Genomic DNA, 22,934 nt, shown 5'->3' on the forward strand with positions numbered 1-22,934 from the left:
TTTCTTCAAACACTCCTTATCTCTCATGGAAACTCAGCATTCTCCCTGGTAATATCAAAGCCTTAAAAATACATATAAATAAGAAATAAAAACAGCATCATTACCATCATTATGAAAAGTTCTTCTGACTCGGTTTTTTTAACCTAACAAAAGGAGACATTTTTCAGGATCATTTCTCTAGTCCTTCTCAGACACTGGGTAAAAAATAATAAGAATTTTTCGTACAACAAAGAAAGAAAAGGCATCAAATCAAGAAGGAAGAAGTAAAATTGTCACTATTGGCAAATGCTATGATTTTATATATTAAAAAAGCACCCCAAAGATTCGACTGAAAAACTGTTGAAACTATTCAGTATAGTTTCAGGACACAAAAATCAACATTCAGGAATCAACTGCTCTTCTGTACACTAAGAGTGAGACATGTGAAAAATAAAACTAGCCATTCACAGTAGCATCAAAAACAATAAAATACCTAAAAGTAAATTTAACCAAGGAAATGAGTGAAAACTACAGAATTTTGCTAGGAGAAATTGAAGAAGACACAAACAAAGGAAAAGACATCCTATGTTTATGAACCAGGAGAATTAATACTGTTAAAATGGCCATAATATCCAAAGCCATCTATAGATTGAATGCAACATCATCAAGATACAGTGACACTGTTCACAGAAACAGGAAAAACAATCCTAAAATGTGTATGAAACCACAAAAGACTCCAAGTAACCAAAGAAATTCTGAGGGAAAAGAACAAAACCAGAGGTGTTACACCTCCTGATTTCAAACTGCCCTACCAAGCTATAGTAATAGAGACAGCACAGTATTGGCATAAAAATAGACCCATAAACTAATACAATTGTACAGAGAGCCCAGAATTAAACTCTCACAGCTGAGCCACCAGGAAAGCCCCTCGCACATTTGCAGCCAACTAATATTCAACAAGGTAGCCAAGAACACACAATGGGGAAAGGTTGGTCTCTCCAGCTAATAGTGTTGGGAAACTGGATAGACTCAGAAGGATGCCTTACCCCATTCACAAAAATTAATTCAAAATGGTTCAAAGACTTAAACCTGACACTATAAAAATGGGCATTTTCTTTTAATATGACACCAAAAACATAAACAACAAAAGCAAAATCAACAAATGGGACCATGAAACGTAAAAGCTTCTCAATGGCACCCCACTCCAGTACTCTTGCCTGGAAAATCCCATGGATTGAGGAGCCTGGTAGGCTGCAGTCCATGGGGTCGCTAGGAGTTGGACACGACTGAGCGACTTCACTTTCACTTTTCACTTTCATGCATTGGAGAAGGAAATGGCAACCCACTCCAGTGTTCTTGCCTGGAGAATCCCAGGGACGGGGGAGCCTGGTGGCTGCCGTCTATGGGGTCACACAGAGTCAGACACGACTGAAGTGACTTAGCATAGCATAGCAAAAGACGCAAAGTGAAGGCAACCTACAAAATGGGAGAAAATTTTTGCAAACCATATACATATCAGATAAAAGGTTAGTATCCAAAATGCATAAGAACCTTATAAAACTCAATAACAAAAACAGAGTTAAAATGGGCAAAGGAAATAGACATTTTTTCCAAAGACAAAATCCAAATAGGCAGCAGGTACATGAAAAGATGCTCAACATCACTAATTATTATGTATTGTATTGTTCAGTTGCTCAGTTGTGTCTGACTGTTTATGACTCCATGGACTGCAGACAGCAGGCTTCCCTGTCCTTCACCATCTCCCTGAGCTTGCTCAAATGCATGTCCATTGAGTTGGTATTGCCATCCAACCATCTCATCTTCTGTTGTCCCCTTCTCTTCATGCCTTCAATCTTTCCCAGCATCGGCATCTTTTCCAGTGAGTTGGTTCTTTACATCAGGTGGTCAAAGTATTGGAGAATCATTAGGGAAATGCAAAACTACAGTGAGAGATCACCTCACTCCAGTTAGAATGACTAACATCAAGAAGACAAGAGAAAAATCATAAAGGGGGAACACCTGTACACTGTTGGTGGAAATGTAAATTGGTTCAAGTACTGTGGAGAACAGTATGGAGATTTCTGAAAAAGTGAAAAATAGATATACCATATGATTCAGCCATTCCACTTCTGGGTATATACTCAAAGGAAATGAAAACAGTATTGTTAAGAAATATATGTCTTCCCACATCTATTGCAGCATTGTTCACAATAGTGTAGATATAGAAACAGTCTGAAAGCTCATCAATGATGAATGGATAAAAAAGATGCAAGATATATATATATAATTCAGCCATGAGAAAGAAGAACATCCTGCCACTTAAAACAACAGGATGGACCTTAAAAATATATTGCCAAATGAGATAAGTTAGTAGAGGAAGATAAATACTGTATGATTTCACCTGTGGTATCTAAAAAAGCCAGCCTCACAGGAACTTAGAATAAAATGGTGGTTATCAAAGGATGGTGGTGTGGGGAGATAGGACAAATGGTGTTTAAGGTTACAAAATTACAATGAGTAGTAAATAAGCCCTAGAAAAGTATAGTGAATATAAACAATATTGTATTATAAGCAAACCTAGAGACTAGAATTAAATTATTCCAATCATTAAAAATGAAAGTTTAATTATATAACATGCTAGAGGTGGTAATTATCACTACAATGGCAATCATATTACTGTACATAAATGCATCAAATTAATATGCTGTATACCTTAAATTTTGGAGAATTAAATGGCAACCCACTTCAGTATTCTTGCCTGGAGAACCCCTGGACAGAGGAGACTGGCAGGTTGCAATCCCTAGGGTCGCAAAAGCATCAGACATGACTTAGTGACTAAGTGAGACATGAAGACACTCAAATCATGATATAAATATTACACACCCAAGGCCAAGACAGTCAGTAGCTCGTCGTTCAGGCTCCAAGTATTTTCCCTGCTAGGTAAACCAACAAGCCACGGAGATTCATTCAAATTATGAATCAGACCCCCAAATATTAAAACTAACATCAAAGATCAGCTGGTTAGGGTCAAGGGCTTATTGAATATCAACTCCTGCATATTGGATGATGAAATTGGGCTATCTCAGACTTCAGAAATGTGGTGAGTTAGGTCTTTAGAACACCAGTGTTTGTCAGACAGAATCTGTTTCAAGGATTTGATTGCAAAATTTTGTCAAAAACCAGAATGTAGTCCCTAGAGAATTATTAAATTCTGTTTATTCTAGAGTCACAGGAAAGCACATTTCAACAAAAAAATATTAGTGTTAATAAAAATCAGATAACAAATGGTTCTTTGGAGACTCTGGCGTGAACCATAAGAATTCACAGTATTTCTGCAACACATCAGCTGTTGAGACGTCCTGCCTTATTTTGGTCACTGTCATTATGATTCCTCCACTTTTCTGTATTCTTAGAGGCTGAAAGATAGCTATGAAAATTGTTCCAGCGAAAAACCCCATACCAGTGAAATATAGAAATTGACTTGCAATTTAGGTCAAATTTGAAGGCTGTTGGGCAACAAAAAAGATAAAGCTGATAAAAGCAAGCATTGGAATGGAAGCAAAAATGAAAAGAAAGACATTTCCACACTCTCCACAGTCTCAAGAAATGAAAGCAGCTGAAATGAGAACAATTCTCCTTGCTTACCCTTCAGAGACAAAGCGGCAGGAAATTGTGAGATTCCTCCCAGAGCCCCACTTGCGAGGAAGCCCATTTAGCAAATGGTATGAGTTGTGGGATCTGTTGTTATTGGTTTTCTTCCCTGGGAACACAGCACACTGGGGATTCAGCTGTACCACAAAACAGTCTTCTAAACCCTCAGACTTGTCAAGCGCAGACTGAGAGCTACTCCTTATGGGTTTGCAAAGGGCCATAACTCTCCCTCTTGGCTCACTCATTCTTGGCACTATTGAATTGCTAGGAGGAAGCTTTTGAACCTATCAGTCAAGGTGTTCAGTGTTATGGGCCACCATTAACTCAGCTCCTAACATCTGTTCTGTGTTTTTGGTGCATGGGGAAACTGAAATCCTCAGAACAAAAGTGACAGGCAGGAACTAAGCCAGGAAGAATCTTCAGGGAGAGAAGCACCCAATATACTGCCTCCATCTTGCTATTTACCAAAATGAGCGCATTCTTTTCATTTTTGACAAAAGTCCCTCTAAACACCAAAAGGAAAAAAAGAGACTCCAAATAACATACTATAAAAGAAGGATGAAGAAAACAATTTCCAAATGTATATATCTTAGGGGAGGTGGATTTTTTTATTGTGTGTAATATCTAGTATTTGTTGAGTGCCTGCTGTGTGCCAAGCACTACTCTAAGTAATTTACATATATTCATTTATGTAATTCCCATAAGAAGCCTCAATAAATCAAATGGTAGATATCAGTATCATCTCTATTTTAAAGGTGAGAGAACTGGTGTGTCACATATCTGAGGTCCCAGAACTAAAAATAGCAGAGCTGTGACCTGACTCCACCTAGGCAAGTTCCAGCACTCAGATTCTTAGCCATTCAATCACAGCACTGTTCTTGCTTACTAAAGCCTAGAAAGCCAAACAAAGAAATAAACATCAAATTCATATGTTTAAAAACCTCCTGACATTTGCATACTGGTAATCATTCTCACAGGAGTCTGTAATATCCAGTTTCTCTTTTGGACTCCGTAGGTGGGCACACAGATCAGCTAAAAGGTACAGGATGCAACTTTAGGCTCCTTCTCTTTCACAGACGTGGCATCACTGTGCCACAGTAGCAGCAAGAATGCTCACTGTGCTTTCTAGACTTGTGTGAAAGTGAGAAGGAAGGAGCTACTATGCCACTGAAACAACCAATCTCCTGTTGATAATAGCTGTTGGAGCTTGGAATTGTGCTCACTGCTATATGAAGTTTCTTCAGAAAAACAAAACCAACAGGAGATGTGTGTGCATATAAATATATACATGTACATATAGTTCATATACATATATCCTATTGAAATACGTATATACATTTGTGTGGAAATTAATTATGAGAAATCAACTCATGCAATGATGAAGGCTGTAAAGTCACGCAATCTGCCTTGTGCAAGCTGGAGGAAAGTTGGTGATGTAGTTCTAGTACAAATCCAAAGGCCCCCAAACCAGGGCCAGTGGTGTACATCCCACTTCAAGTGAGGACAGGAAAAGACTGATATCCCCATCCAGTCAGGCAGGCAAAAAGCAAAAGCGGTCAACTCCTTCTTCCTCCATTTGTTGTTCTACTCAGATCCTCACCAGATTGGAGGATGCCTACCACACTGGGGAAGGCAAGCTGCTTTATTGAGTCCACCAATTCAAACACTATTCTCACCCAGAAACACCCTCACAGACACTCAGAAGCAGTGTTTATTCAAAGCACCCCGTGGGACTGCCGAGGTGGCACATAAAGTTAACCATCACAACTGTTGTATCTCCAGTGTCAATACCATGCTTGACCTAGAGCAGACATTCAGTTACTATCTGATAAGTGAGTCAATTCAGTCATGTGTGTTTATGTTTCATGCAGATGTCATATATGATTATCCACGACCGTATCATGCACATGTATCTTTATTTTATTATGAAGAGGATTTTCAGTTACTGTAAGTTCATAGAAAACATAAACATTAAACTTGGTAAAACGTCGAAATGGGAGCAGAGAAGAATGTAAACAGTACATTTTTAAGGGAAGAAGGAATGTCTGCTTCAATCTAACTGAAATGTCTGACGTATATTGTAGACTTAAGGGAAAATGGTAAAATATAACATACATGCTATCCCTTTAAGCATTTCTAATATATTAGGGACCCAAAATAAATTAGAGGCTCTCATTATAGTTTATATCTGCCAGTTATTTATTAGAAAGATTTACTTTGGTAGATACCATTTTTATGATACCATCTTTACTGCCAAAACAGTTTTGAAAAATATAGTCAATTAAATAGGATAATGATTCCCATTGAAGACTGCACCAAAATAGTAAAAAATATATCAGTTGTATTTCATCCAGAACAAAAACAGATTAAATTTACCTCATCCCTGGATGTGGTATTTGGCCCAAATTGCATTTTTGCAGCAGGGTGGAGTTTTGAGATCAAAAACACCAGAAATATTATGCATTTAATGAAAGCCAATCTTCTGGCAACTAGGCTAAGCACTGTTCTGTCCTATTTCTGAGGAATTTTGGTCATATCCCAGATATCAGAATATTCTTTATTCTTACAGTACCATAGCCTCAAGAAAGATGAACACTATACCTGCAATAATGCTACATTTAAATGCCAATCATGTTTCTTCATTTGCTGAAATTAAAGTACACATGAATAAACCAAAAGGAAACAATATACATTGAAACCTTTCACATTGAAAATGAACAGCATAGATGTCTTTCCAGAAAAAAGAAAGGGGATAATCATTGCCTGTCATGACTAGCAAATCATTAATGTTTTTAGAGCTAAAAGGAAACTTGGGAAAAAATTTAGTCCCATCTTCTAGTTTCACAAGCAAGGAAACTGGGAATCTAAAAAGTATAATGATTGATCCATAGTCTCACAGCTACTGAAGGACAAAGCCAAGTCCAAGACCCAGGTCTCCCATGCATTCTCCATGTTCCATTGCTCTATGCTGTCTGGCTACAGTGCTGCCTTGTTCCACCCTCAGGAGAATTTGTTCTGTGGCTTGGCATACTCAGCCCCCTCGTTAGGGTTCTGGGGCTGCAGTGAAGAAGCAATGCAGTGCCTAGAAACCTGACTCCAAGTTCCCTGGAGTTTCTTTATAGCTGGTACCAGCATTATCACCTGGACCCTGATGAGTGTGTGGAAGTTTGGTTTTCTTACAGTTGCATCATTTGCTTGTGACACCCTGTGTCAAACACAAATCATGACCATTTTTGTACTGTTATATAATACAAAGGGTTTTCTAACACACTTACCTGAAAGTCATCTTTCACTTAAAATCATTTCAACTTTGGGGATTATTTTTTTTTCTGAGTAGCAAGATTCATTATATTTGTTCAGGAAACCTCTCTTAACACACTCCCCTTTGTATACTTTTTCCACATCCTTTTTTTGTTTGTTTTAAATAGTATCTCATGTGAAATGAATCGCCAGTCCAGGTTTGATGCATGAGACAGGGGGCTTGGGGCTGGTGCCCTGGGATGACCCTGAGGGATGGGATGGGAGGGAAATGGGAGGGGGGTTCAGGATGGGGAACACATGTATGCCCGTGACTGATTCATATCAATGTATGGCAAAAACCACTACAATACTGTAAAGTAATTAGCCTCCAATTAAAATAAATAAATTTATATTAAAATGTGCAAAAACTAAATAAATAAATAGTATCTCATCTAATTTTCGCGGATCTTGTTAAGTCTATGACAGAGCACTGCGTATGAGAGGCAAAGTCAGAACTTTGGTGTAACAAGGGAGCCGTAAAGGTGTTTACTGATTGCCATGATGCACCTCATCTTGTGATCAAACTGAACAACCAACCCCCAGACCAGGAGGGTTGATCCTCATGGTGTGAGACTACTAAAATAAGTGTTGTCTCCACTAATTTCCTGTCCCTCTAGCCTTCAGATGCCTGGTTCCCTTAAGCACCAGCCTGATACTAGGCCCCTCTCTGTCCATGTAGAAAATAGATTGTCCTATCTAGAAAACAAATTCCTTGTAGAATAAATGTGTCCATTTATTTGATCTCCTTCATTCTACAATAATTTGAAGATTAATAGTTAAATAATTTACAATAATATATGTGATTATAAAGAGCAAAGGCCCCCAAGAGTTACAAGTGAATCCCAACACTGTTGTATAATTGTTCATTTCCCTAGAGCTGATGCATGCAACATTAAGAGATGCAGGACGCTGGGTATCTGAGGTAATATTCACTCTGATTGTTTCAACCCTTGGTTTTGTTTGAGGTCCAAGCATCCAGTTATGGGAATTGAGGGACTTAAATTATGATACCAGCCTGGCTTCTGTGTGCTTTTATGCAAGTCCCTTCATGATCACATGCACTTGATATCCACAAAGAGAACATAACATCTGCTTTCTCTCAAAAATAACATGTAAGCTTTGGAGAACAATGGGGAAAAAAATCTCTGGAACATGGAGCTATCAAGATTACAATTGTAAATTTCTAGTTCTACCTATTGAATTTTAATAGAAATTAAAATTTCATAAAACAAAAATTATTGGCAGAGAAACTGGAGTGACATTTATAAGTCCTTTATGTAATGTTTTACAGTTTTGCACATTATAATTCAGTAATAAGAGGGGGAAAAAAAGAAACATCACATCTTTTCTCATAATATTCAGAGTAGCATATTTTCTTAATAGAATTCTTAGGAGAAATTACTGGTTTCTATTTTTATGAAATGACCTTAGCCATAACCCAGTCTATAAGGTAATATTTAATTATATGATTATTTCCATATGATTAAAATTATTGACAATAGTGACAAATAATTCTTGAGAAAATTCTAGCAGAAAACTTTGAAACTTCATTCTCTTTTTTTATATACTCTTTAGTTATGGCTCTCATAATTCAAAATCTAGACTAATTGCTGTGATTCTGGTTAATTCTGTACTTTTCTTCAGTCAAGATCCCACACAATAATAATTGCCAAATCTTTTAACCTGGCAATATATTTTCAAATCCTAAACTGTTTGCAAGTGTGAAAAGTGAGCACTTACTTAATGTACAGAAATATCTCAAAAGAAATTGCAGCTAATTCAAGCCAACTCAAAAGTAAAAGCCCTAGAGTATCTACACCTGATGTGGTTTGAGGTTGAATCACACTGATTGGAGTGAAGGAGGGGAGTTAGTCTTTATAAATATACGGAATCTCTCGTATTAAATACCATTATTACCATTTATCTAATGTACCAGATCTTGTAAGAAGCCCTGTACATGGAATTTCCTAGCCAAATTTTCATAACTCCTCTACAGATGAAGGTCTAAAGAAGTTCTAAGAGATAAGTCACACAGTACAATAGAGCCAATAGCCAAACAGATGCTTTCTGAATCCAAGATCAAGACTTTAGTCTCTCAAAGTAAGTAGGTAGATTGTTGTTGTTATTCAGTCATGTCAAGCTCTTTGCAACCCAATGGACTGCAGCATACCAGGCTCCTCTGTCCTTTACTATCTCCCAGAGTTTGTTCAAATTCATGTCCATTGAATCACTTCATGGTAAATAGATGGGGAAACAATGGAAACATTGATAGACTATTTTGGGGGGGCTCCAAAATAACTACAGAAGGTGACTGCAGCCATGAAATTAAAAGACACTTACTCCTTGGAATAAAAGTTATGACCAATCAATACAGCATATTAAAAAGGAGAGATATTACTTTGCCAACAAAGGTCCATCTAGTCAAGGCTATGGTTTTTCCAGTGGTCATGTATGGATGTGAGAGTCGGACTATAAAGAAAGCTGAGCTCCAAAGAATTGATGCTTTTGAACTGTGGTTTTGGAGAAGACTCTTGAGAGTCCCTTGGACTGCAAGGACATCCGACCAGTCCATCCTAAAGGAAACCAGTCCTGAATATTCATTGGAAGGACTGAAGTTGCAGCTGAAACTGCAATACTTTGGCCACCTTATGCAAAGAGCTGACTCATTTGAAAAGACCCTGATGCTGGGAAGGATTGACTGTGGGAGGAGAAGGGAACAACAGAGGATGAGATGGTAGGATTGCATCACCAACTCAATGGACATGAGTGTGAGTAAACTCCGGGAGTTGGTAATGGGCAGGGAGGCCTGGCATGCTGCAGTATGGGTTGCAAAGAGTCAGACATGACTGAGCAACTGAAGTGAACTGAATCTGTGATACTATCTAACCATCTCATCCTCTGCCGCCCCCTCCTCTTTTTGCCGTCAACTATTCCCAGCATCTAGAGAAGGCAATGGCACCCCACTCCAGTACTCTTGCCTGGAAAATCCCATGGACGGAGGAGCCTGGTAGGGTGTAGTCCATGGCGTCGCTGAGGGTCAGACACGACTGAGTGACTTCACCTTCACTTTTCACTTTCATGCATTGCAGAAGGAAATGGCAACCCACTCCAGTGTTCTTGCCTGGAGAATCCCAGGGATGGGGGAGCCTGGTGGGCTGCCGTCTATGGGATCACACAGAATTGGACACAACTGAAGTGACTTAGCAGCAGCAGCAGCAGCATTCCCAGCATCAGGGTCTTTCCCAATGAGTCAGCTGTTCACATCACGTGGCCAAAGCATTGGAGCTTCAGCATCATCCTTCCAATGAATATTCTAGGTTGATTTCCTTTAGGATTTAATCTTCCTTCAGTCCAAGGGAATCTCAAGAGTCTTCTCCAGCACCACAATTTGAAAGCATCATTTCTTCAGTGCTCAGCCCTCTTTATGGTCTAATTCTCACATCCATACATGATTACTAGAAAAATCATAACTCTGGCAGTATGGAGTTTTGTTGGCAAAATGATGTCTCTGCTTTTTTAATGTGCTGTCTAGGTTTGTCAGAGCTTTCCTTCCAAGGAAGAAGTATCTTTTAGTTTCATGTCTTCAGTCACCATCTGCAGTGATTTAGGAGCAATGCCCCGCACCCCTCCCCACACACACAAAATTAAGTCTGCCACTGTTTCCACTGTTTCTCCATCTGTTTGCCATGAAGTGGTAGGGCCAGATGCCATGATCTTAGTGTTCTGAATGTTGAGCTTTAAGCCAACTTTTTCACTCTCCTCTTTCACTTTCATCAAGAGGCTTTTTAGTTCCTCTTCACTTTCTGCCATAAGGGTGGTGTCATCTGCATATCTGAGGTTGTTGACATTTCTCCTGGCAGTTTTTGTTCCAGTTTGTGCTTCATCCAGCCCAGCATTTCTCATGATGTACTCTGCATATAAGTTAAATAAGCAGGATGACAAAATATAGCCTTGACATACTCCTTTTCCTATTTGGAACCAATCTGTTATTCCATGTCCAGTTCTAACTATTGCTTCCTGACCTGCATATAAGTTTCTCAAGAGGCAGGTCAGGTGGGCTGGTATTCCCATCTCTTTCAGAATTTTCCACAGTTTATTGTGATCCACACAGTCAAAGGCTTTGGCATAGTTATAAAGCAGAAATAGATGTTTTTCTGGAACTCTCTTGTTTTTTTCGATGATCCAGCAGATGTTGGCAATTTGATCTCTGGTTCCTCTGCCTTTTCTAAAACCAGCTCAAACATCTGGAAGTTCACGGTTCATGTATTGCTGAAGCCTGGCTTGGAGAATTTTGAGCATTACTTTACTAGTGTGTGAGATAAGTGCAATTGTGTGATAGTTTGAGCATTCTTTGGCATTGCCTTTCTTTGGGATTAGAATAAAATCTGACCTTTTCCAGCCCTGTGGCCACTGCTGAGTTTTCCAAATTTGCTGGCGTATTGAGTGCAGCACTTTCACAGCATTATCTTTTAGGACTTGAAATAGCTCAACTGGAATTCTACCTTCACTAGCTTTGTTCATAGTGATGCTTCCTAAGGCCCACTTGACTTCACATTTCAGGATGTCTGGCTCTAGATGGGTTATCATACCATTGTGGTTATCTGGGTGTGAAGATCTTTTTTGTATACTTCTTCTGTGAATTCTTGCCACCTCTTCTTAATATCTTCTGCTTCTGTTAGGTCCATACCATTTCTGTCCTTTATTGTGACCACCTTTGCATAAAATGTTCCCTTGGTATCTCTAATTTTCTTAAAGAGATCTCTAGTCTTTCCCATTCTATTGTTTTCCTCTATTTCTTTGCATTGATCACTGAGTAAGGCTTTCTTATCTCTCCTTGCTATTCTTTGGAACTCTGCATTCAGATGGGTATATATTTCCTTTTCTGCTTTGCTTTTCACTTCTCTTCTTTAACAGCTATTTGTAAGGCCTCCTCAGACAGCCATTTTGCTTTTTTGCCTGTCTTTTTCTTGGGGATGGTCTTGATCCCTGTCTTCTGTACAGTGTTACGAACTTCCATCCATAGCTCATCAGGCACTCTATCAGATCTAGTCCCTTAAATCTATTTCTCACTTCCACTGTATAATCATAAGGGATTTTATTTAGGTCATACCTGAATGGTCTAGTGGTTTTCCCCACTTTCTTCAATTTCCGTCTGAATTTAGCAATAAGGAGTTTATGATCTGAGCCACAGTCAGCTCCCGGTCTTGTTTTTGCTGACTGTATAGAGCTTCTCCATCTTTGGCTGCAAAGAATATAATCAATCTGATTTCAGTGTTGACCATCTGGTGTTGTCCATGTGTAGAGTCTTCTCTTGTGTTGTTGGAAGATGGTGTTTGCTATGACCAGTGCGTTCTCTTGGCAAAACTCTATTAGCCTTTGCCCTGCTTCATTCTGTACTCCAAGGCCAAATTTGCCTGTTACTCCAGGTGTTTCTTGACTTTCTACTTTTGCATTCCAGTCCCCTATAATGTAAGGACATGTTTCTTGGGTGTTGGTTCTAAATGGTCTTGTAGGTCTTCATAGAACCATTCAACCTATCTTCTTCAGCATTACTGGTCGGGGCATAGACTTGGATTACTGTGATATTGAATGGCTTGCCTTGGAGATGAGCAGAGATCATTCTGTTGCCTTTGAGATTGTATCCAAGTACTACATTTCAGACTCTTTTGTTGACTATGATGGCTACTCCATTACTTCTAAGGGATTCTTGCCCACAGTAGTAGATATAATGGCCATCTGAATTAAATTCACCCATTCCAGTCCACTTTAATTCGCTGATTCCTAAAATGTGGATGTTCACTCTTGGCATCTCCTGTTTAACCACTTCCAATTTGTCACACTGCTCATTTAACTTATATGCAGAATACATCATGAGAAACACTGGGCTGGAAGAAGCACAAGCTGGAATCAAGGTTGCCAGGAGAAATATCAATAACCTCAGATATGCAGATGACACCACCCTTATGGCAGAAAGTGAAGAGGAACTAAAAAGCCTCTTGATGAAAGTGAAAGAGGAGAGTGAAAAAGTTGGCTTAAAACTCAACATTCAGAAAACGAAGATCATGGCATCCGGTCCCATCACTTCATGGGAAATAGATGGGGAAACAGTGGAAACAGTGTCAGACTTTATTTTGGGGGGCTCCAAAATCACTCCAGATAGTGACTGCAGCCATGAAATTAAAAGACGCTTACTCCTTGGAAGGAAAGTTATGACCAACCTAGATAGTATATTGAAAAGCAGAGACATTACTTTGCCAACAAAGGTCTGTCTAGTCAAGACTATGGTTTTTCCAGTAGTTATGTATGGATGTGAGAGTCGGACTGTGAAGAAAGCTGAGCGCTGAAGAATTAATGCTTTTGAACTGTGGTGTTGGAGAAGACTCTTGAGAGTCCCTTGGACTGCAAGGAGATCCAACCAGTCCATTCTAAGAGATCAGTCCTGGGTGTTCTTTGAAAGGACTGATGCTAAAGCTAAAACTTCACATGAGGTGGTACTTTGGCCACCTCATGCGAAGAGTTGACTCATTGGAAAGGACTCTGATGCTGGGAGGAATTGGGGGCAGGAGGAGAAAGGGACAACAAAGGATGAGATGGCTGGATGGCATCACCGACTTGATGCACATGAGTTTGAGTGAACTCCGGGAGTTGGTGATGGACAGGGCAGCCTGGCATGCTGCGATTCATGGGGTCGCAAAGAGTCGGACACGACTGAGCGACTGAACTGAACTGAACTGAATTTTCCTTGATTCATGGACCTAACATTCCAGGTTCCTATGCAATATTGCTCTTGACAGCATTGGACCTTGCATCCATCATCAATCACATCCACAACTGGGTGTTGTTTTTGCTTTGGCTCCATCTCTTCATTATTTCTGGAGTTATTTCTCCACTGATTTCCAGTAGCATATTAGGCACCTACCGACCTGGAGAGTTCATCTTTCAGTTCTGTTCCTTGATAAACTTTAATTACCAGGAGCTGACATGAGACATTAGAAAACTGAAATGTTAATTTCATACAGGAAATTTCAGAAGAAGTACAAATGACTCTGAACAGAAGAAAATGTGTTAAATTTCTCTCTGCTAATTAGGAAAATGCATATTTAATCAGCAATGTATTATCTGTTTTTTCATCCATCACTTTTGCACTCAGGCATTACAAACAGTCACAAAATCAGGTGAAGACGTTGCTATTTATTGTGACTGATGTCAGGTAAGATTTTTAGAGAAAATTGACACTTTCCACTTAGAAGGACATTTAACATTTTGTATAGAAAGAAAAAATATAAATATGTATGAAAGATACTATTTTTTAAATGTTTACCCATTTGCCCTGTATTTTCTCTCATACTTTTTCCCTTTCTGGGTAATCTTAATATTTCCCTATAAGAATATAGTCAGATTATCCTTAAATAATTTAAAATATTCAGACTAAGAATTAGATCATGAGGATGCAGTCAGCTGAAATTGTGCCTATTTCACACTAACTGTATTCTTCTCTAATCATTGTATTTTCACTTAACTCATGGGAGATTTGGGAAAGGTGTCAGCTTCCCCTTGTCCTGTTAATCTGGGATATTGCTATCATGTTCCCTCACTGTGACAACACACAAAATCCCACAGCTTCCCCGCCACATGTGCTAAGTTGAAGGAAAACACTGAATCTCAGTTCCTTGTCTACTGAAACATACACTTATCCACAGCAGGATTCATTTCTCTGCCAAACTCATTTTGCCACTGTGACAAAGCTGGGGGAATCTTTAGACTTCTGACCTACGTGGTATCCATTCCAAACCCAGGACCATCCATGTGCTTCAGGGAAAGAGCCCTGTCAGTCTGCTCTTGTGCTCCAGCCCTGCCTCGAACCTGGCTTCTCTTCCACCTGCCATGCTCTGGGGCTTGCAAGGCCCATTCCTTGCTGCCTGACCTCATTTCCTCTCGCTTAACCTCTTTCCTGCTTGCTCCTCCCTGCCTTTGGCCCTCCATGCCCTTGACCACCCTATCTGCAGGGTCTAAAAGATTCTCCTTCTCCAAGAGCTTTCCTGGCCACACTGCCCTTGAGAGCCTGCATACTCTGGTATTCCAGACTGGGAGTTCAGTGACCAGTAAGTTAAACAAACATGAAAACAATGTGGGAAATTGGCAGCAGGCTGCCAAGTGCTGATTTCGCCAAGCAGGCCGTCAAAAACAAGAAATGCCATCTATTATCACCATCATTTTATTAAAGAAAGGCATTTTAACACTAAAAATGGGAAAAGGTCACCGTCTCAGAAAAATAAAAACGTTTCTCAAAGAACAGTAAGTAAGCAAGCTTGAGGGGAAGGCCAGAAGGAGCAGGCTTGTTAGAAAACAGCCCTTCCTGTTTGTCTGGTACAGAGAACCTTCTTAGAAGCCAGAGCAGCCCACCCATCACAGCTTCCCTCACATCTCAAGGTTATTGGAGTGAGTCCCCCATGCTGCCTAAGCTGAGGAGACATGCTTGCCACCCTTCTGTCTTAGAGGATGCCTTCCATGAGAGCTGGCCATAGGCCACACTGGGCATGTCCTGCAAAATGAAGCTTGCCCACACCTGGAGTTTGTTGCTCCTCATCCAAAGGTACCACACAGATTCTTCTTTATGTTCCATAGCCTGGGGTACTGTAAGCTCCCCTTGAAAAGAGTCTGGTTGAGTTCTTGTCATGCAGAAAGGCTATGGAGGTGTGGGGAAAAGCCTGAGCAGGAGAACGTGGGTGAAACTAGAAAGTGGTATACACACTTTGTATCATGTGCAGGAATCTGTCCATGGAAAGGTTTTTAGGTCAATCACCGGTATGTGCTCCAGTGTAATGCTCTAAAATCCCAAAACTAGATATTATGTGAACATAATTCTTGAAATGTAAGTCATTTCTTATACTTATTAAATTCATTTTAACATTCACCTTGATTGCTCATGACAAATTCATTGTAAAATCAAAGCCTGAGTGGTTAAATGAACTTAAAAAAAAAAAAAAAAAAAACTATTTTGATCTAAATTGCTATCCGTAGAAGTATCCTAACTCTCTCAGTCCTAAGAGTGCCCAATCCCATAGTTTTTACCAGAAAGTGGTAAAGGAAGTACAAGGAATGGATTTAGCTCCACAGCCAAAGCTTTGGTTATGAGAACTGGTCAATTTTAATCCATACAAGATCATCCAGAAAAGGCAGATTGCATAGCTGCCCAGATCCCTGTGTACCAATGACATATTGATGATCAGTTTCTACAGTAATATGGTTTATTTAATCTGGTAACATTTGGTAGCTGACATATTGCCTTTCAGGCTTCCCTTGTAGCTCAGTGATAAAGAATCCACCTGCAAGTACAGGAGACATAGGTTCAATCCCTGGGTCAAGAAGATCCCCTGAAGAAAGAAATGGCAACCCACTCAAATATTTTTCTTGTCTAGGAAATCCCGTGGACAGAGAAGCTTGGCGGGCTACAGTCCGTGGGGTCACAAAAGAGTTGGGTCACAAAAGAGTTGGACACAACTTAGCAGCTAAACAACAATATTGCCTTTCACCTAGATTTATTGCTAAATAACACACCAGCTAGAGGGAAATGTAACAAGAAAGTTGGGAATGTGAAATGTGGTGAGGTCAGGACACACACACCCACATGTCCACAATTCACATGATGTTGCAGTTTCTTCTGTCACAGTGACCATGATTGCCATTTCTATCACCACCACTAGTTAGAATAAAAATTCTCAAAATTTGGTGCACCATTCAGCTATAGAGCTAAGTAGGATTATTCTAAGCTTTCGGCCCAAGTTTTCTAAAACCTAGCTGATTAAAAGGCATTAATATTTATATATTGCCAACACTGATTATACTTGTTGCTGGTAAAAGTTTATGTGCTAACCAAGACCTAACAAGAGAGATGCATAAAAGCACAGCAAACATATCATTTGTATATAAGGGGTACCAGTCAGTGACGGAAGTATCTGCTTCTGCCTTGGCAAAGGAAGTTAACTCATGGACTTCAAGGCATCTGCTAGATCTAATATTTTATGACTTTTGATTAGCAGAAAACCTTTTAGAAGGCATCTACTAAATAACATGATGTTCAAAAACTTTCAAAGGCTGATTACAAATTCTCAGTATTCCATATTCTGTTTAATCTTTTTTCTTTTTATCATGCATCCATTTCTCATTAATACTGCTGTTCAAAAAGGAAAGAAAGAGAAGTTCCACCAAGTCACATTTGATGAAATAGAAAGCTGAGGTTCTAAGATTATCCACAGAATTTTCAACATACTTAAATTCTCTGAAAATACCTCTTTCTTCAGTGGCATCTGAAGAGTTAGCTATAGTTAAAATTTGATTAAGTTGAAAGATTCCTTGCGCATCCATTTGGGAAGGAAAATGCTGGCAGAGAATACAATAAACCTCTCTTGTTAGGGACTCTAACACAGCTAGAAATCTGGATACTAGCGCTGTTTGTGATAAGAATGAAAGCAACCAATACTTTTTTTTTTTGGGGGGAAAAGCAAAACCAGGAACCAGAAGCAATGACTTGCAAGTTTGTAGCAATCTTATCTCCTTCAGTTCAGAAAGAGTTCAGCATTTGTTTGCCAACTAAGTGTTACTTTTCACAAATGTAAAATTGCATCAACAATTTTCTTGGCATTCTTGGCATTTCTTGGCATTCTTTTACCTATGGCATTTACCATAGGTAAAAGGGCCTCTGAAATTAACTTTTCAGGTTTTCAAATGGATACATTGACTTTTAGAAAAATAAAGCATTGGATGAGTGGCTAGCTCATTTAAACTCCATCCCCAATCATTACTCCTGATTCCCTAAGTAAGGAAACAGAAAAAAAAAAAAAAACAGTACAGTATGTTCAGAACAGAACTGAAAGTTATTTGGAATAGGGGTTAAATACATACACATTTATTTAAAGCATTGTTTACCACTACCATTCCTATCATTATTAATGTTATACATAAGAGTTAAATAGTTTACAAAGTGCTCTCATGTATTTTTTTTCCTCATTCTTACATGACCTCTCCAATCCTTGTAGGTAAAATAACAAGTGTTCAGATATATTAATTTAGCATCTATTAACATATTAATCATTATGATTACCTCCACTATCAGTAAAGTGAGCACTTACTATTGGCCAAGATCCACATTAAATGTTTTATGTGGATCATCTCACTTAACCCTCACAAAAACTCTTTGCAATTGGTATTATTATCATCTCAATTTTACAGATGATAAAACATGGTTGATTGGGGCCTGGAATCTGGGGCTTCTGAGTCCAAGTCCAGTGTTCTTTCCACATTGTTTTAATAATAGAGTTTAAAAAGAACAAAGAGAATGCTAAAGTTTCCAGTTCATTTCGTATCAGTTACTTTCAGACAAAAATAAAGTAAGAAAGGGACCATGAAAAGAAAGTTAAATTTGCAGCCTCTTCCCAAAATAAATACTTACAAAAATGCAGCAGGCAAAAATATTTGCCAAACTCTTGAGCCTTCGTAAATTTCAATATGTTGCAATCCCACTATACTAGCAGCTAAATGCAAAATTCTACTTTTAAACCTGCTACTGACCAAAAAACAAACAAAAAAGTTTTTTAAAAAGAAAATAAAGAAGACTGTTGAAAGGCCTGACAGTGTGGGGTGGCCTACGTGACTGATAAAGCTCTTCAGTTTCCAAACCACCCTAGTTGCAGCTTGGTTGGTCACTGGCTACATCAGAGTTGATTTCTACTCAGCAAGCACTTAATGAGTGCCTACTGCATGTTAGATGTTGAGTGATACAGTGAAGAGGACATTTATTGTTCCTACCTTTTAGGAGATTATGAACTGAAGGCAAAGGCAGATAAAAGAGATTAATTCTAGTGTAGTCAGTTCCACAACAGAGGATTTATCCTGGTCTTGGGAATCATCAGAAGCTTCCCTGAAAAAAATAATAACATTTAGATGAATCTCAGTGGAATGTCAAAGATCATCTGATGAAGAAGTGGCATGAGGACTCAGGGAAGAGAGAACCTAGGCACCAGAAATGGAGTCACTCAGAAACTTGGAAGTATCTGCATGAGATGAAGGTTTCCAGAATCTACTCTAGGGTGAAGTTTCAGAGGAGGGGTTATATAGGACTGAAAAGTGTTAGTCACTCAGTCATATCCTACTCTTTGCTACCCCATGAACTGAACTGTAGCCCACAAGGCTTCTCTAGCCATGTATTTCTCCAGGCAAGAATACTGGAATGGGTTGCCGTTCCCTTCTCCAGGGGATCTTCCCAACCCAAGGATCAAACCTCGGTATCCTGCATTTCAAGCAGATTCTTTACCATCTGAGCCACCAGGGAGGTTACGTATATATATAAGTATATTTATGAATATATATAGTCCATCTTCGGAGAAGACGATGGCACCCCACTCCAGTACTCTTGCCTGGAAAATCCCATGGATGGAGGAGCCTGGTAGGCTGCAGTCCATGGGGTCGCGAAGAGTTGGACACGACTGAGCGACTTCACTTTCGCTTTTCACTTTCATACATTGGAGAAGGAAATGGCAACCCACTCCAGAGTTCTTGCCTGGAGAATCCCAGGGACGGGGCGGGGGGGCGGGGGGAGGTGGCTGGTGGGCAGCCGTCTATGGGGTCGCACAGAGTCGGACATAAAGCGACTTAACAACAACAACAATAGTCCATCTTTAAAATATTTCCCTTACTTGTTTAAGAATCCCCACACCATCATGAAACTAACCTGTAACTCCCTTACTCTGGAAGGAGGACAAAGGAAACACACTGATAGTTTCCCAGCTAATTACAATAGTGGTTTTGTTGAAGTCAGTAAAAAAATAGGGTATTCACTTAAATGGATGTGAGAAGATAAAGGAAATAGAAAGATGACTTGGGTAGGTATGTAAATATAGGAGGAATACCCTAAATGAAATAGAATCAAAGTAATGAAAATTAAAAATTTCAATTAGATGAGTTTTCAGTTACCTTCACCTGGCCTGAAAATTCCACAGCTTCTTATTCATTATTCCCAATTTATACCACACTCAATAGTGCAAGAGAAGACTACAGAGTGCAACAGATTTACTTTCCTATGTTCTGCTTAGGTTTGTTAAGCTTGTGAACAAAAAGTGAATTTACACTTGAATTCTTGATTCTTTTCCTTTACTTCATGAGTTAGCTCCCTGATTTATTTTAACACTCACATGAGTCTTAGGTTGGGATTGCTAAGGACACCAACTCACAGGATAAGAAAGCACCTCAAAGAGTACTAGGAAAGGAGGAAAATGACAGTTTTCCAGAGGTAATTCATGTTCTAAATATTCTCTATATGTCTATCCAGATACAAACATTAATCTTCACTTTTCTCTGCGCTGAAGAGGCTGACCTGCATCAAGGCATTCCCTTGGGTTTTCAACTGACTGTGGTCGATAGGAAGTATGAATAGATGATCAGAGGAGGGAAGACCAGTGAGACGGAGGTGTTTCTCCATCCCTGGTTGGTTTCCATTAACCTTGCCCACAACCTCAAAAATAGCTCCTTCATTCATTGCTTTTTGATGGTCTAAGTGCAACATGCCATCTCTTTCTTCTCCACTACCCCAATGGAAAAACTCAGTCTAGTTACACAGAATGTGATGCAGGCTCAGGGCAAGCATGATTGACAAGGAAAAGGTATATTCATGAGATAATATGTTAGAACAAGAAACCTAATTGAAAACATCTTTGGAATTATGTCCATCAAATTTTCCCTCATATCAAGCAGAGAAATAACACTGCATTGGGAGAAGATGACAGAAGAGACAATCATTTTAGACAGTGTTTTTCAGGATAACCAACAAGGGACAGAATATCTGGAGGAACTATTTGGAAGGAGTTGATGAGAAGTACACTGGACTTTTCTGTAGCATCCGAAACTAGTAAAGCCTTTCAAATACTTACCTATGCAAATTCCCAGTGCCCGTTTTCTGCTTCATCCAGGCTAAGGTAAGCCCAGCCAGGATGACATCAGTGGCCTCATTCTAACCCTTCTTTCCAAAAATAAATAATTTATAAGGACACCTAGCAATTTGGCAACAGTTTTATTAAATTACAGACTTCAGGCTGCTAATAATACAGAGAAAAAGAACTTCTTGTCTCTTGCTACCACTGTGGTGAAGTTCTACTGGCTTTCTCTTAGCTACATTCATTAGGAGTATACAGACTAAGGTAAATGTCAGATACTAACCAATAAGTAAATCTCTCTGAGAGGTTTAAACCAATCATCAAATGTTTATCTGTGCTTCTTCGGTGAAAAAATATATATCACACTACTTGAGGTAAAGCTGCTCATTTTCATTTCTGCCATCTTCCTGTGTTGCTCCTGCAGTAACAATGACAGCTGAATTATTTTTTTCTCAGCCCAGGAGTAATGTGTTAGGCTTCCTTTTTAATGACAACAATCTTTTTGTTGCCAAATGCTTCACGTCTTAAATAATGACTTGAATCTTGGCTGCAATTATAAGATAAGATTTTTCTCATAACCTTTTCACAATGGATTTTCATCAGCTCCTTTATAAAGGAAATTAAAATTTGCATTTAACTTTAAGCTCATGTATCCGAAACTGGACCCACCATTGGCACATTCAGACATGGTATTTTAAAAAGAATAAAATTTGCTTTATAGGGTTTTGTTTAATATTTCATCTCTAAAAAGAAAAGAGAAGGAAAATCTGATCAAAGTTCATGAAGAATCAACAGAGGCTGAATGGCAAAGGGACTGAAAAGTGAAGTTAATATGTTTCGGTAAACACAGGAGGCTAGCTTCTAAATATGCCCCAAAGAAAATCTGTTTACCTTCCAAATTTTCTCAGTAACATTTGAGATGCAGACAAGATGGCTATAAACAGGTCTGGTGTAAAACAGTATACAAATCACCAGACAACCAAGGCCACGACAGCAACGGATTCCACACAGTGAGCGACACCCTCGTCTCTCAGCATAGACAACGTAACAATAGATATGGCCTGACAAAAGCAAGATGTCCCCAGGAACTAGAAAGAAACTCCTTTCAGGCAAAGTAGTCAGATCATTTTTTCCAGAACCCAAGCTGAGACTTTGCATAACCTGAGAGTAAACATCCCCGACGCCAGAACTTGAGAAATACCAAACTCCAAACTTGTGGAGAAGTGTCTATCCCTGATTCTGGATTCCAGCTCCCTGGCTTGTCTTCCTTCCTTTAGATGAGTAAGTGCTGCCAAGTTTGACGGTAGGGGAGATTTGCCCACATGACAGTCTCCGATAGGAGAAAACATTCAAAATGAGACAATGGTTAATTCAAAAGCAACATCTGTGGGAAATATGATTGCAAACTAGGAAAGCAAGTTGTCTATCAGGAGACGAGTGATTCATAAATGTTTCTGGCAGGGTCTTACACAGATGGAGTCGTGCACACATGCTATTTTTTTTCCCCACTAGGAATTTTGCCTAACAGAGTAAGTGATTGCAGACCTGAGTGAGTATGCATTGTGATCGAGAGCAAATGTAATGAATTTTCTGATCAAAGCTCCATTGAATCTCTTCCCTTGTGATATTCCCCACTCTGGCTCCTTCCCTTCAGTAGGCAACTTGGGGAGGTTCTTGACTGAAATGTTTGTGCAGATGCAAGTGCTGTGACTTCCCTCCTGGCAGGGATTTCAACCCTGACAGAATACAGGGGAAAGTAAAAGCCATGTCTACTTCCCAGCAGCTCTTAAAAAAAAAAAAAAAAGCCCTCAATCTTGTTTGGGCCAAATGAGGCGTGGGAGTTGGTCTCTAGAGTGAAGACACCACGCGCACAGAACTTGAGAATGTTAGAACTGGGATCTTCAGGCTCCCAGTCCAGACTTTTCATCATGCAGAGTCTGAGTGGCAAGGAGGTCAAAATGGCGTGCCAACTGTCTCATAACTAGTCAATGACAGAACCAGGGTTATTAACCCAGCTCTCTCGATTCCAAGTTTAGTGGGTTTTCTCCCCCTGTTATCACATAATTTTTTCACTCACTA

The sequence above is a fragment of the Bos indicus x Bos taurus genome, chromosome 1, assembly GCF_003369695.1.
Source record: "Bos indicus x Bos taurus breed Angus x Brahman F1 hybrid chromosome 1, Bos_hybrid_MaternalHap_v2.0, whole genome shotgun sequence".
NCBI lineage: Eukaryota > Metazoa > Chordata > Mammalia > Artiodactyla > Bovidae > Bos > Bos indicus x Bos taurus.